The 17,207-nt window shown below is 38.2% G+C and overlaps 1 pseudogene; it reads right to left on the reverse strand.

Moving 5' to 3' along the window:
* Positions 1 to 539: 539 nt before the first annotated feature.
* LOC127085432 (formin-like protein 20) lies at positions 540 to 16,078 on the reverse strand (annotated as a pseudogene).
* Positions 16,079 to 17,207: the final 1,129 nt, after the last annotated feature.

Raw genomic sequence — 17,207 nt, forward strand, 5'->3', positions numbered from 1 at the left:
GTAGCATGTTCACTTTCAATTAGCTAAGGTCTCTCAATCTATAAAGCTCAAACACTAACAGTAACACTAACATCATGACAATGACACTTCAATGCCCGTAATAATTTGAGAAAGAAATACATGTCAGATATCAGGCATGTCTTCAATTTGAAGTCTGAGTGGTGTAGTATATAGTCTCATTTTGATTTGAGATTGCATGTGATTATCTAAGTATCAAAATCAATGGAAGACACTAGCCATTAGTCTATCATGATATGTTGGCTCTAGTCTATATACTATGCAACTTTTTTTATGAAGTAAAACACACATAACTAATCAACACTATAAACACTCTTCAATAGTGGACCTTGCAGAAATCTTTAGAATGAAATATAAACATAGCTCTGGCTTTAATGAATCTAGTAGCCTTTTGTACTATAATAACTCAGCAAACAAAAAATAATAACTTTAATAATGTTCAATAATGCAAAAAATTAGAGATGAAAATGTCTCTCAACAGGTGCAAATAAAGATCCAATGCAGCAAGTAAGGCACCTCTATGATAAATAACTATACTACATCTTTGAATCTGCAATGTGTCTTTCTACAACCAAAATGTGTGAATAAAACAATAAGCTTTTATACTTCACTATCTTAATTGTATTTCACAAGATAAATGTAAGCTAGGATTTCTAACTCAGCCTGTTGTTTACTTATAGCTACACTACAGAGACCTGTTTCCTAATTCTTTTCTTAACCTGATAACTATACACAATCTAATTTTCGGCTATCCTACAAAACTCTCTATGTTACATGAGAAAGAATTGGATCCTAAAGAAGAGGGTTAGAACTTTGTACAAGGTTGTATGGTACTAATGTTGGACTACGGTGCTTTACAGTCAAAAAGTGTGTGCTTTGGTGCCCGAAAAATATGCCGATGAGTGATGAAAGCTGAAGCCAGTTCTATTGCAATAGAAGACATGTTCCACTTCAAAGTTTCTTTTTAATTTGAAGAATCAGATCCATCGTCTTCATAGCGTGCATTAGATGCAGATTGATTCTCAATCTCAAGCAATCTCAGCAGGCACCGATGCTGGGTCAAAATTTGGCTTTTCCAGAATATTTTTCCGCGAATATTCTGCAACATGCCATTAAAGAATCAACTCCTAAGCCTTTTGTATGTACAAAGATCAGCACGTGGCGAGAATTCGCAATTTTGCCTCAGTAAACGACATCGAGCGGCTAATTGCCACACCATCATCTTGAAAGAGAGGCCACTTAGCTCAATCTCGAAAGCAGTCCCGTTAATACCCGCGGGTAGATCTCTGCTCTCCGGCTGATAATGGTGTCAGTGCAAAGGAGTGGACAACCCAGTCTTCAATAATCTCTTCTGCACTCTTCCATGTCAAGTCAACGTCCTTAGCCTTCTCCGTTTCAGCCTCTTCCTCAGCTTTCTTCTTCTTTAACTTTTTTGCTCTTCCTTGTCAAACCACTGCCTTTACCCTTTTCCATTTCAGCCTCCTTCTTAGCTTTCTTCTCTATTTCAGCCTCTTTCTCAGCTTTCTTCTTCTCTAATTCTGCTTGTTTGATATTCTCATCATGTGCTTTGAGAAACATCCTTATAAAATTTAAGAGAGTTGCAGTAACTGCAATCAAGAATTGGAAAAGGTAAGAAGTTAACTTGAGCAATACAAAATAGGTAACAGAGTAAATAAGTTATCTTTGCTAAATGGTGCAGGAATGATGAAACTGCATTTGGTCCTACTTGAATCTCATTATCTATAAAAAGAGTTGAACAAATATTTATATACATGTGAGGTGTAATTTAAATAGGAATGTAATCTTATCATAATCCTAAACGATACTAACAAATATTAATATAATCAATATCTCAACAGTCCTGTCCTCCCATTTCTTGTCCATTTATCTTATGATTACTCCTTGTTAAGAGCCTCACATCGAAAGAGATATGGCCTGAAAAATCGGTTTTATAAGTGGGGGCAATCCTCACCTTACAAGTCGGTTTTGTAACGTTGAGTTAGGCTCAGTCACAATTCTAAAATGGTACAAGCACCTATCCAAGATCCACTAGGCCACCTGCTTTCGAGTTTCTGAGTTTCTGCTATTGGATCACCCACTATTTATATTCATGTCGAAAGCCCAATAGTACTGGGCATGAGATGGCGTGTTAAGAACCCTACATCTAATAAGATATGACCTGAAAATATGTTTATAAATGGGACAATTCTCACCTTACAAGCCGGTTTTGTAAGATTGAGTTAGACCCAACCATAATTCTAAGATTCCTTAACTATTTTCCCATCACCCTTTCCTTTTCTTTCATCATCATCATCAATCCTTTTCTGCTTAAACTATAGTCCAAGAACACTCATTTCTTTCAATTTTCAGCAATAACTATCATATGCAAGAAGAGGTTTTTGTAGTTCATAGCAGATTCCATTAAGACACTAATGGATACAAAGAACCTACTCTCAAAACCCAGAGACAAGCAAAACAAACTACCAAATCAGCCTAATTTTAAAAATATATTCTTGTCCCAACAATAACTGTAACAAAGGAAAAAGGTTAGTAAACTGCATTTTCTTCAAAACATGACTTAAATGAATTATAATCTGATATTATTGAAGTCATCATTGGAAAGACAATGGCAATATGTGTGATACATACCAACAACAAGTAATAATGATCAACCTACCTTGCTCAAAAGGACAACGGGCAGGATCCTCATTGAAATACTGTGCAAGTGCGTCTGCATTTCTACCCTGTCCGCGGACAAATAATATAATCTTTATAGCCCTTTATATCCATGCATAATCTACCAAAATAGATGGTTAAGCATATTACCACATCAGAATATAGGCGTGTTACAGAATCCACCTGAGACTTGGCTTCATTAACGAAACCTTTCAATGTCTGGAAAGAACAGAAAGGTAAGTCAAATGCACAGAAAATACAAACCAGATAACTCTAAAGCACCGACGCTTCTGAAAAAAGGTATGTCTAAGTCAGTGTCGGAGTCCAAAACCGACATCGATACTTGTGATTACGTTTAATTTATTCTTTTTTTCAAATTATTATCAGTGTCGACGTGTCAACGTCGGTGTCGTGTTTCCAATGTCCATGCTTCATAGCCATATAACAAACCATATAAGCCAGGATTAGCTTCCTGGATGCAATGTGAGGAAAACCTTATTCAATTCTAAAAAAATAAAGCACTCCTACATGTTGTTTCTACACATGGCCAATGTTTATACAAGACTACATTAGCCGAGGCAGACATATTGTGTCATCACATAATTTTTTAAAGATGCAATATAAAAAGTATTCATGTGCATTTACTTAATAGCTTAAGCATTTGGGAGAGGTGGTTCGTAGCACTCGTGTGAGGAGACATGTTCCAACTTATAGCAACAATGCTCAATACATGCTGAACAGCTTGAGCTTTGGGTGTTGGTTCCGGACATGCTTTATAACTTATAAAGGGCCAATAGCAACAGTGCTCCCTCCGTGCACATTATCAATATACTGATGATGATAAAAAAGTATTTACATGTGCAGAAGAATTAAGAAGAACGAACACTCTTTGAACCAATGTGAGAATAAGTCATCGTAAGCATTTAGAATCTAAACTCGGAATCAGCTAATAATTTTGCTTTGACAGTAAATAATAGAGAAAAAATGGAAAACTCAACTTTGGGTTGTGACTTTATAACAGTTACACAGCATTGAAATTAAGCAAACAAAATACAGAACTGATTGTATTATTTATGGAAAATGGAATGCTACCGAGAGAATGGCAACCCTGAATCTGACCAGAGCTAGGCTCCTATAGGCTATAGGAAGCTAGGGAGCTTCCTATTCATATCTACTGCTCAAATACACCAAGAATATCTCTCAATCCCTCTATCCATTCCTTATATTGTGGATCGGTCACAATCAACACTAACTCAAACCTTCTAACAGAACTAATCAAACATTCCCCTTTTTACCCCTTCTAGTGTAAACTCTCCACACCCTGGGCCCATTAGAATTATGATGATGCACTATCCCATTAGTTTCGTGGTCTCTAACAAGGTGGTTGGTTATAAGGGAGTAGAAAGGGAAATGTAAGGGGCACGGAATATTTTGGAAAAGACATGGGCAAGCATTGTGCTTGAGAGCGAGGAGTTCATTTTGTATTTTCTTCTTTATTCTCTAGGTTAAGTGCAAATTATAGGGTGGTTCTTGGAACAATGATACCAGTCCTTATAAGGGGAAAGGGGTATTAAAATAAGAATTGTATTGGCCATTGGCTTGACATAAATCAAGATTCAGACAAAAACTGCATTCAAAATTATTAAGTATAATGAAGATATCAATTTAAGAGAAAAATCTACCGGACCCTTAATCCACAGATCTGAACTCAAACTTCCAAGGCTTGACTGTAATCTTGAATTAATTAATTATGATAGACGTAGATATAATAAAATGTCCCCCTTCATGATACACAAAAGCCAATTATGAATTAAGTTTAGACAGAAATTTCTTTGCATTTTATTATTCGTTTTTCATGATATAATAATGAAGAATCAATAGACAAACACACAAAAAAACACCTTACGGAAAACTTCAGATACTGGGCCATCACTTTCAGAAGCAGCAAGCTCCTGGTTTACTTTTTCTAGTCCCTTGGTAATTGCCTGCATTTCTTCTGCTAATGACTTCAATTGTATCTGCAAGATTAGAAATAAACAAACAATATTTATTGCAATTCCATGAACTAATACTAATAGTTGGTCAGGTATCAACAGCAATTTCTTTTGGCTAACAATGCAAATCTCCATTTACTATAGATAGTGTTTAATAAGAGCTTACAAAGCTTCCTCAACTTACAGGTCAGTTTTGTGATGGGGAGATTGTAGTAAACTACAATGTGGAGCTATGAAAGTCTCACAATGGTTGACAATGGGCTGAGTAAAGACAATATAAGTATGAAGAATCATGTACCAAAGATAGGTCCAACCCAAATTCTAAGATGGTAATAGAGACTATCTTAGATACATTCAACGTTATCGATGGCAGATGGCAGACCATGGCGGAAATCCAAAAATCCGACATACCAGCAGACATATGATGCCGCCATACTCGTGTATGGTACCGCGCGCCGCCATCCTTCACAAATCAGCCATATCAGTTTTCCAAATATCCACCATGGCCGATACTAGACAACACTAGATCCATTCCATTGGGGAGGAATCCAATATCACGTCACTTTATTACACTCTAAATGTTCAGTCCTAAGCATTAGGCGGTGTTGAGAGTCTTATACAAGATAGTGATATGGCCTAATAGTGGTTATAGACATCCCTCACCTTACAAGTCCGCTTTGTGGGATTGTGTTAAGAGTCCCAAAACCTAAGAATAACATATATGTTATTTAAAAAAATTGAAATCTGGGTGGACAGTTAATCGTTAGTGCTCTAACAGGAAACTGAGACAACATGCCTGTCTCTGCAATTTGAAAAAAAACTCAGAGTTTGCAAAAGAGATGCCCTACGCAAAATTTACTGGAAATACTATTCAATCTCTCTTCTTTTGTTTCCTAATGATCATTTCATAAGCGACATTCTAAGCATGTGCTTCCCAGCGTATGAGATGTTAAACCATAATATGAACGACAAGCACACCATTTTGAAAACCATTGAAGACATAAGGGGGTGTTCTTTACAAATACAAGGTAAAAAGTCAAAGCACACCAAAAAAATCATGGTAGCAAGGTGAAGTACCTTAGAGGCAGTATCTACGCTAACTAGGTCAATATGAAAATCAAGGAGTGAAGGAGACTTTTCAGCTAGGACCTGAAGTTTAAAATGAAAAAGAAAAACCAGAAAGTTATGCCACCAAATAATATCTTTATTTATTGCAACTTAGACTTGTACCTTGCAAAGATAATGCATCAGTGTCATTTTGCTGTTAGAAGCACGAGTGTCAGTGAGCTTTAAAAGGCTGTCTAACTTAAATCCAACGGCAGCTCCTGTAGAAAGTGGAAACATTTCACATCAATTATACTATATCATATGTAACAAAAACGCCTATAAGTTTGTCTGCTGCTAACAAGAGGAAAGGCAAATGACTATATAAAATGTTTAGCAATATATGTGTTTCCTATACTGAAAAAATGAAAGAGGAGAAAGACACTTCTATTACTAAATAAAGACATACCTCTTGCTGTCCCTTGATTCAATGCATTACCCAAATAAAGAATTTTCTTCATAATCTCCTTCAGTTTGACTGAATTTCGGACCTATAAGGCACACAAGGTCAGAAAGATACAACAACAAGGGTCGGCTAGAAGGTCAGAAAATACAAAGAACAAAAAGTTTATTTGATTCATAAGCAAAGTACCTCTTCACATGCAGAGTTCACTAAGTTTAAACTCTTATTAAACTCTGTAATCTGCAGAAAGTGGAATAGAGATAAGGAAAGCAAGAAACCAAATATACAAAAAATTAAGAAAATTATTTCAGACAACAGCAAACCTGACACTGAAATTGAATCTTGAAACAGAATACTCTTAATTTCGCCTCAACTCGTGGCACTTTCATCAGCTCCATAAAGAACTGAAACATTACTGATGTGTATAAGTATATGATAACTAACAAAAGGGTTATTGAGTTAACAAAGATCAATATGATTGATTTGTAATCCGATGTATACATACTAAGGTGGAGATTATTAATAAAAGCAAAACAACTTCTTTCTTTCACATGCCACCAGGCATCAGCAACCCAACTGTTATCATGTCACAGCATGACCTATGAAATACCTTTTTTCATGAACTTGATTCATTTATGTAAAGCTGAAAATTAGAAAACAGTATTCTCAATTTGCATTCAGGCAATTGGTTTCTCACAATGAACCTACTCCTATCTAATAGTAGCAGGATACCTAGTGTCTTCGTACTTCTCACCGGACTTCCAGAATTTAACGTGAGCAGTGAATTCCAAAGAAATAAGCTGCACCAGATAGTTTTATCCTAAAAAATAAGAACACCTCTAGAATTAGGTGTCGCAGTCCGACGCGCATCGGTGGACAATCGTATTATGTGACATATGTCGGATGATCCAGACAAGTGTCCCAAATATATTTGTTTTTTTCTTTGCTTCGGCACTTTTTGGATCGGTGTTTGACATTTGTTAACACCCGTACAAAAAGTGTTGGACAACTTAGACAAGTGTCTTAAAAAGACTTATTTTTTCTTTGCTTCAACACACCTTTACATTTCTTGAACACATCTTCAGAGGTTAAAGATGTGTCAAACAATGTTGATCATCGATGGAGTTACAGACATTAAATTTGATTGTAACATTTTTAGCTTTTTTTTCATAGAAATGGATGAATAAATTCTTCAATCTAGATGCACGTGTAGATATTTTGATTCTCAACTTAGATCTTTTGTAAATAACTTTAATCTTTTGTAATATATATATGTGTGTGTGCGCGTGCATGTGTCAATATCCTAGATTTTTTACATTAGTATTGCCGACGTGTCCGTGTAGGAATCCCCGTTTGATAGGTTTTATCTTTACTACTTTTAATTTTATTCTTAAATCAGAGTATGAGTAGTTTATCCTATCACTAATACATTCTACAAAAACTACACTTTTCTGGACAGCCCAATCACCCTTCACGCAAATTTTGAAGGCAGCAACACACGAATCAGTGATAGATATGGCAAAAAAGGAATCATGTATAAGTTTTATATGCTGACATTTTCTTTGTACAATTACTACATAATACTTTGGTCAAAAGAAATCAATCACAGACCTGTTCGCACTTTCCCAAATTCTCCGTGTTGCCAGTATATGCCTAAAATTCATAATCAAGATGAACACAACTTAGATAGGAAAAAAACAAATCAAAGGAAATGGATGCAACTCATAGTAACAGCAGATGCCAGAAATGAGAAAACTTAATCGCCAAAAAAATATGTAAGAATCATGTATAAGTTCATACACTTCACCTTCAAAAGATCCATTTCCTCTTTGGTAGGACAAAATTTAATAAGATTTTCCACCTGATCAACATCTAATACTGAGTCATCCAAAGCCAGTACTGCAGCCTGAGAATATTAATTTCAAAATTTTAAGTCAGAAAATTGAAAAGGATATAGGTCGAGAGTTGAGAAGTTTGATAAAGTTAAGTTATTTTGAGAATCATGTGAATGCAACAAGAACAACAAAAGCATTTTCCACTAGGTGACATTGTCTATATGGACCAAACAAATATCATTGTATTTCATAAAACAAGTTTTCAAAAAGGCCTGTTAGTAATAATGTAAATAGAATGATTGTTCTTTGTATAGTGTCACTATCATGTAATTATGGAAATGAGATAATTGTGAATCTTTGTATAAATTGGTTGAAGTCTTTATTATATAGATCCATCGTGTATCTTATACACATCTATCGCTCTCAACAGAACCATTTAGATCCCAGCCTTTTTCAACAGTTTATCTTGGCTTTCCCTTATCATTTCTGCAACATTCTCAACTCTACAACAGCATAAAGTATTGCTCTTCTCATGGCTATTGGCTATGCGGAAGATTATTTTTACAAAGACATATTTTCATTAGAAGAAACACTTAACTCAAAATCTCCATTTCATCCACCTAACTCAAAATCTATCTCCTTTGCCTCCGTCACTATGTCTAACAGACACAACTACGGAATAACGTTCCAAGAATTTATATTTATATTCCATGCAAAATAAAATACTATCATTCATTATAGTATGCTTTACTGAAAAATCCAAGCTGGCATATTTATACTTTAAAAATAGTTCACATGAATTAAGAAATTTCAAAGTGCCAACTTACCATCATATCAGGAAGCGGCATCTTAACCTTTGTAAGCATAATTTCTGTATTATAGGCTCTCCTTAAATCAACCTATAATAAAGTATACAAATTCAAAAATAAGTTATCAGATACTTGGAAATTACCAAACAAATATCAAGCAATGGGTTTAGAATGTATATTTGCAGTAACAATTAAAGTATGCACCATTATGTACGCCAACGACATAGAAGAGAAAACGATGAACAATGACAACATTAAAATAAAATTTCCAAGAGACAAATTCAATAGGTATCCAAGTTCAACAATACTTTTACCAAGGAATGCTCAATCTTTTTCTTGGCATGATAAAACTAAAGAAAAGTGTACATTTGTTTCTTCACAATTAGAGAGCGAACACCTAATCACTCAAGTGAGATCAAAGTGAATATGACTTCTTTAATGAACAAATCATTATGCATTCAAAACAGTGGTATTTAATTCCAACTTTAATATGAAGAAAGTCTTATACATAGCAACCATTGTTGTTGTGAAGTATAACTACAAATCATGGTGAACTACAATTCCAAAAGGAAAGAACAAGTGAAACCATTAAATCATATCTCACAAAGATAATGTACAGAAAAATACCAAGGTGATTTTCTCAGGTTTGGATCCTGCAGATTTGCCCAGCCCTCCAGATTTACCACCAGAAGCAGCAGGTTTTGGAACATTTACAGCAAAAAGCTTCTCTAACTCTGAAACGTCAAACTCTTGCCCACTAAGATAGATTGCAAAACCGATCATTACAACCAGAAGGAAATTGAAAGCATGAATGACGTGATTAATTATAGAAAATTGAAAAGACTTAAAAATTTTGCAATAATAAACATGTCAAATTACATTTGAGTTTCTCCATGTCTCTGTAATTCTTCCCATAAACTTCCTTGCAATGCCCTTGTTACCTTACTCCAATGAAGAGGCTTTAATGAGGATCGTCGAGGTGCTGCTGCACCAGTAGGACGTGCAAGTCCGCGACCTCTACCTCTTGGATCAGCACCAGGTGGTGGGGGTGCACCACCGGGTGGCCTAGGAGGTGCGGGAGCACCAGGTGCATGAGCTCCAGGAGGCGGTGGTGGAGCAGGGCCTCGACCACCTGGAGGTGGAGGAGGAGGTGGGCCTTGGCCACCTGGAAGTGGCGGGGGAGGTGGGCCTCGAAAACCTGGAGGTGGAGGAGGAGGTGGGCCTCGACCACCCGGAGGTGGCGGAGGAGGAGGTGCTTGTGTTGCATGCATTGGAGGTGGTGGCGGTGGTGGAGCTCCATAGAATGGTGGAGGTGGGGGTGGTGGTGCTGTTGCTCCATAAAATGGGGGAGGCGGTGGTGGTGCTCCACTAGATGCAGGAAGATATGGTGGTGGTGGTGGTGGTGGTGCTCCACTAGATGCAGGAAGATAAGGCGGCGGTGGTGGTGGTGGTGCTCCACTAGATGCGGGAAGATAAGGCGGCGGTGGTGGTGGTGGTGGTGCTCCACTAGATGCAGGAAGATAAGGCGGTGGTGGTGGTGGTGGTGCTCCACTAGATGCAGGAAGATAAGGCGGTGGTGGTGGTGATGGTGCTCCACTAGATGCAGGAAGATATGGTGGTGGTGGTGGTGGTGGTGGTGCTCCACTAGATGCAGGAAGATATGGTGGTGGTGGTGGTGGTGCCCTATAGAATGGTGGAGGTGGTGGTGGTGGGGTCTTAGACATTGAAGGAGGTAGAGGTGGTGGTGGTTGAGGTGCTCCACTAGATGCAGGAAGATATGGTGCTAGTGGTGGTGGTGGAGCTCCATTTAGTGGTGGAAGTGGGGATGGTGGGGCCTTAGACATTGCAGGAGTCGGTGGTGTTGGAGGTATTCCACTTAATGTAGGAAGATATGGTGGAGGTTGGGGTGGGGTTGGAGTACCATAGGATGGTGGAGGTGGGGGTGGTGGGGCCTTAGACAATGAAGGAGATAGTGGTGGAGGTGCTCCACTTGATGAAAAAAGAGGTGATGGTGGCGGTGGTGGAGCTCTATAGAATGGTGGGGGTGGGGGTGGAGCTCCATAGGATGGTGGAGGTGGGGGTGGAGGTGGGGGTGGTGGGGCCTTAGACAATGAAGGAGATAGTGGTGGAGGTGCTCCACTTGATGAAAAAAGAGGTGATGGTGGCGGTGGTGGAGCTCCATAGAATGGTGGGGGTGGGGGTGGGGGTGGAGCTCCATAGAATGGTGGAGCCTTGGACAAAGGAGGTGGTGGTGGAGGTGGTGAAGGTGCTCCACTTGATCTAGGAAGAAGTGAAGATGGTGCAGCTCCAAAGAATGGTGGAGATGGGGGTGTGGGTGGTGGGGCCTTAGACATTGAAGGAACGGGTGGTGGTAGAGGTGCTCTACAAGATAGAGGAAGAGGTGGTGGTGGTGGTGGTGGTGGTGGTGGTGGTATGGGTGGGGGTGGTGAGGTGTTAGACATTGAAGGAGGTGTTGGTGGTGGTAGAGGTTCTTCTCTTGATGAAGGAAGAGGTGGTGGTGGTGGAGGTTGCATTTTACTTGTTGAAGGAAGAGGTGGAAGTCGTGCTCCACTCGAATGAGGAAGAGGTGGAGGCGGTGGAGCTTTAAAAAAAGAAGGGGGTGATGGAGCTTTAAAAAAAGAAGGGGGTGGTGGAGGAGATGGTGGTAGGGCTCTATATACAACAGGAGGAGCAGGAGGCAATGGTGGTGGAGGTGGAGGTTGAGATTTACTTAAAGGTGGTGGTAGTGGAGCGTTAAGTAATGTTGGTGTTATAGGAGGAAGGGGTGGTGGAGCTCTATCCATATAAGGCAAAGAAGGTGGGGGAGGTGGGGGAGGAATGGATGTGGGAGGAATGGATGTAACTCCATATTTTGGGGGGAGAGAAGAAGGGGGTGGAGGTGGGGGTGGAGGAGGAATGAGAAGAGAGACTGCATCAACTAATTTAGAAACTTTTGATGTAATTACACTTCCTACTATAGGAGTTGAAGGAGGTAAAGCACCACCATTTTCTCCAACTACACCGATTGATGAATAATAGGGCTTCCTGTGAGTAGAAAGAGGTACTGAGCTCCCTCTGTTTTGCCTAGAAAATGGAGGAGGAGGTGGGGGTGGAGGAGGATGAGTTGCAGCTTGTAAGTCCGTCTCTTCATTTTTCTTACCAAAACCTGACAAAAAAGGTGGAGGTGGTGCTGGTGGCTGTGGAGGTGGTTGAGGGGGCGGTTGCGGTACTGTAGACACTTTACCGTCCAAGGAAGAAGATGGTGATATGCCTGGAGGTGGGGGGAGATGAGGTTGTAGCACTTGATCAGTGCTCAACTGTGGTGCTTGAGTAGCTGACTGATGAGATGACTCTGTAATTGGCATTAATGATGATAGCTGGGCGTTTGAGTCAGTTTCCCAGATGCTTTCTAAAGATGTTGAATTGTCCCCATTACAACTTTTCAGATCATTTGTCGAACTAGAAACACGTCTTCCTTTGGCCTTAGTCATTTTCTCCTTTGGAGAGGAAGCATTTGACAGAACAGGTGGTAAACTATTATGCCTTGTCGGTGGATATGAAACATGCATTGAATCTTGATAAGAACCTTTGTTAGAAGGTATCCACCTAGTTGATGCACTTTCTTTTGCTTGTTTTTCCTGAAATCCCCGTTGTTCTTTCTGTTTAGCCTTTTGCTTTTCTGCAACTACGTCTCCCACTGGCTTTGAGCCCGAAGGAACTTGTTTCGTTTCAACAGATATTGATCCGGCAAGATCATGCATCTGCTGCCCTTCCTCAGGCTCTAACTCTTTAAGTGTTGTATTGTTATCTTCATCATAATTGTTTCGCATAACTGCTAACTCATCATGAACATCTTCCTGTCTCTCCGGGGTTTCCATCATATCAAAAGTAACAGCACTGGAAGTTAACTTATTTTCTCCACCATCCACAGCAATATCTTTCACTGCATGAGTATCTGAATCTACACGCTCATCAAGCTTGTATTTCACATCATCAACGGTGATGTCTTTCACCTCATTAATAACAGAATCTGTCCATTCAACCTGTTGGTCAATCCCATCATCTGGGGTAGAATCCTGAAAAGTAAGAGGATCTGAATACTCTTTCCAGACATCTTTATGGCTTCCATCATCTACTGCATTTTGAGGAAACTTTGGAGAATCCTGTGCATCAATGACATTGCTGAAAATCTCTTCCACTTCATAGAATTCGTCAGGTGAACCGCTTTCTGTCTCATTTTCATCTTCTTCACTCACATTGACTGTGGTTAGATTAGGTATAACAGCATCAGCATCCAAAAAAAGCACCTGATACAGAGATGAGTATGTAATCATCTCCTACTGACTTGAAAAAACGGCTTTGACATAAGAATAACAATAACTTACCTCAGATTTAAAATCCTTGGGGAACTGATCCTTTGTATCCCACAGTATATCGACTTCATCACGGCTCAGCACCAAAATATTTGACCGTATAAATGCAGTATGAAACATGACTCTAAACATCGTCTCTTCACGAACAAAATCTTCGCTTAAATGTATGCATTCAAGAACGACATCCCCTTGAACACGACAACGAATATCAATTTTCACGAGCATACACTCTGCCTGTGGTTAAAATTTCTTAAGCAGACTTTCTATCAAATTAATTCACATTCAGTATGAATAGCATAACTTTACATCACCTGCAGGTAGTGGCGAACATGACTTTGGACTTTTGAAGTTGAGAAAAGAAGCTTAGAACTTCTATTGGCAGGATTTGAAGGGTCCGGACCATAAACATTTACAACGGGTCTGCAACCTTTCCCACCATCAAATAATGGAAGAACTCTTAGAATTAAACAATCTAAATATAAAGGTGTGTCTGACGGAGGCCACTCAGAACCCAAATGTCTCCTAGAAATATAATGAAGATATCTTAACTGAGAAGGTTGTGGGTTCAAAGGAGATAAAAGCTGGAGAAGTTCTCTGGGTGCTTGCTTGTAGACCATTTCAAGAGTCTTCAGCTCCCCACTATATTGTTTTCGGAACAATAAAAGACCGGCTAACATAAATGCCAGCACAGGCCAACCCCCTCTTTCACAGTGCATCAAAAGCACATTTTGTTGCCCCTCCAAAGACAGCCAGCTTTCACTTGATCGAAGGAAGTGATGAACCATCTCTAGAGGAAGAAGTGGACAGCCCTCGTATTGCCGAGGGTACTCCATAACTGTCATGTCACATAAAGATAATATGTCTGAAATTTGGCTGCGCCTATCCCCTTCTCTGAAATTGAACACCATGAAAGAAGCATCTGGAAAGTAATCTTGTAGCTGAGCTACAATTCCCCCCATATACAATTTGTACTCATCTTCTTCCAAGACGTCCGTAGAGAAGCAGCAATCGAAAACTGCATCAAATAGAAGAACACTCAAATATTCTCAAAATACAAGAGTAAGAACTCAAAACTTATTCTCATTCTCATAATTCATTATTTGGGTTTCATGTCAATAAGTAGTTAAGAAAGCAGATACTGATCGCAGTGTAAATGTGTTTGTCAAAGAAAAGCTAACTGCTCAAGAAGACCAAGCCTAGTATACATTAATCACAAGAGCAAGGTGCGAACTACCATCTTAACAGTTTACTCTATTGCAGCAAAAGTAACTATAGGCAAGGCATACACGAAATTTCCAAAAATAGATAGTTTTGTGAGGAAGGAAAAGAGAGAGTACATTTTTCATTCTAAGTAAAGATTCTCTAACTTGATAACTTTTCAATAAAAATGATCGATTATCATGAAACTTAGTATCCTAACTCCCAATCCCTTATTAATATTTTTACCACTCCTTTATTTTACCATTTGCAATTGAAATCTCACGTCCCGGTGCTATTTCAAAGTGACTTTTAGGAAGCTAGATATTCTGATAACTCTTAATTCAAAAGTGAAAATTTTATCCTTCCTTCCCTTTTCCTCCAAAACCCTCCATCCAAAATAAATCAGTTTCACTCGAAACACTTCTTCCAAGAGTTCGTTCATATCTAGACAAAACTAACCTTCCTTAGTTTTTTAACCAAAAATCCTCAACTGATAAATCACCTTCGCCACCATCCCTAAATACTTCTATTTTAGCATATTGTTTCAAATTCAACCACCCAGTATCCCATTCCACTATTTGCTACACTTTTTCCAGTACATAAAGATTTAGCACAAACAAACAACAATTACCTTAATCCAACACAGAAAGGAAAAGCCTTTCAGCTAAAAAAAAGTAATTGTGAAGAAAAGTGATGACTTAAAAGTTAAATCTAACGCTTATTAAGCTTCACTTTGAACAACCCAGTACTTTTCTCTTAAAAAAGAAAGACCAAACCCGATTCCAAATATTACCATCAATCAGAAAACACATAACAAGAACACCAAACTTGTCAACTTGATCAAGCTTGAAGCGAATGATTACCGGAAGAACTAAATAACCAAAAAAATATCCACATTGTTCTAACTAACAGTAATCCACATAGCAACAACACTTCAAATTAAGATATTTCATTCAATCACTTCCATTTTCTCAAATTTTTACCGGTTTGAGCCAAATGCTTCAAAGATAGTAACACATTACATTACATTACCATAAACATTCTTCAAAACTCCAATCCTCAGTAGCTCAATCGCCAAGAAAAAAACACATTATTTATTCAAAAAATTGAAAATTTGAGATTTGGAAAAAACATACCATATACTCTCTCAGAGATCTCGAGAAGACGATCCGGCGGCTTCCGGTAAAATAATCTTCGGAACAGCGCCATTGGATGGCGCTGTTACTTCCCCGATCGGATCCAAACCGATAACCGGAATTCTCACTGTAACAAACAAAACGCAGCGTTTTGTAGATCTCGGAAATTGCCCCAAATTGAATAATAGAATAGGGAATGTAGATGATAATAACAATTGATAATAATTAATAATTAATAATAATTATTAAAAGAAATTGATAATGAGAAATTCGAAATTCGAAATGGAGAATTTAGAAGGAAGATGAAGTGAAGAAGTGGAAAATAAGTTGTAATGAAGTTTTTAGAGCTGTTTTTTTCTGTTTCTTTGTTTCTATGTTATGATGTTTGGTTCATGTTTTTTCTTTGTTTTATGAATTTGTTTCTCTCTCTATATATGTTCTGTTCTGCAACAACAACCAGAACGAAAGTATAAAACATAAAAACTCCCGACAAGAATACGTTAATCAATTTTTTGAGAGAGAAAGACAGAGAGAAAGAAAGAAAGAAAGCCATCTTGCTTTGTCTTGTCGTTATGCATATACTAAAATCTACGTGGCATGCCACGTGGGACTTACCATCCTCTTGTCAAATTGTTATTACTCTTTTAAGATGATTAAAAGGTATTCAAATTTAGTAACAACAAGTAATATGTGAAAATTATAAATTAAAGTATTCGACTAATCCAAAATTATAAACATCCAAAATATTTTGAATGAGTATAATTATAAATAAAATCAACTTGGATAATTTTGTTAGGATATCTCACAAAAACAATAAAGATTTAGATACAATTGCATCGGGTAAGTCCATGCATATGCATAGGGATATAGAGGTTATAGTTGCCCGAAATAGACCTATAAGTGGTCCAATTAGATTAGGTCGACTGAGATGAACTATGTGATAGGGCTTGGATTAAAATGTATGATCTGCACCACTTGTCACACGTGACTACGAGGTGGCTTGGGAATAATAGTTTAGAGAATTAATCAAGGAGGTATACTTTCCTCTATGATTGTAAGAGAAATCGTTATATATGTTTCATGTTTTAGAGGCTAAGGGAACCACTCCTAACTCTTTATCTCTAGTCCAAATCTTCTATATATACTTCGACTTGAGAATGGAAAAGAGATGACAAACTTTCCTCACAAAAGTCACAAGAGCTCTCATTACCCTTACTTAGGCGAGCTCTTAACACACTCAAACATTCTAAAACCTCAGATAGTTCTACCCAAACAAAGTTACTCCCTCATTGTACTTTTTAGTCGGTACAATTGGCATCATTCGTGGGACTTCGATAAAACTTATTTTGGTCACATTCACCTTTCATTCATTAGTTGCCTCAATCACCTTCTTCAACATGGTGGCGGAACGAGGCACCACAACACTTATTAACCCAGATGCACCCGTTCATACCACAGTTTGAGGTTTTGCTAAAGGTGTGGATTCTAGCTCTAAACCAAACATTGAGAAGGAGACAGGACCCGAAATTAACTTTTCTAGTAGAAACGCTGTCGGCATCCTTCCTCACAACAATGGCCGCATGGGCATAACTTTCTAGTTCGACAAATAGGATATAAAGCATATGTTTATTGACTCTAAGAGCTCAACTTATGTCCTAT

Source organism: Lathyrus oleraceus, chromosome 5 (genome assembly GCF_024323335.1).
Source record: "Lathyrus oleraceus cultivar Zhongwan6 chromosome 5, CAAS_Psat_ZW6_1.0, whole genome shotgun sequence".
Taxonomy (NCBI): Eukaryota; Viridiplantae; Streptophyta; class Magnoliopsida; order Fabales; family Fabaceae; genus Lathyrus; species Lathyrus oleraceus.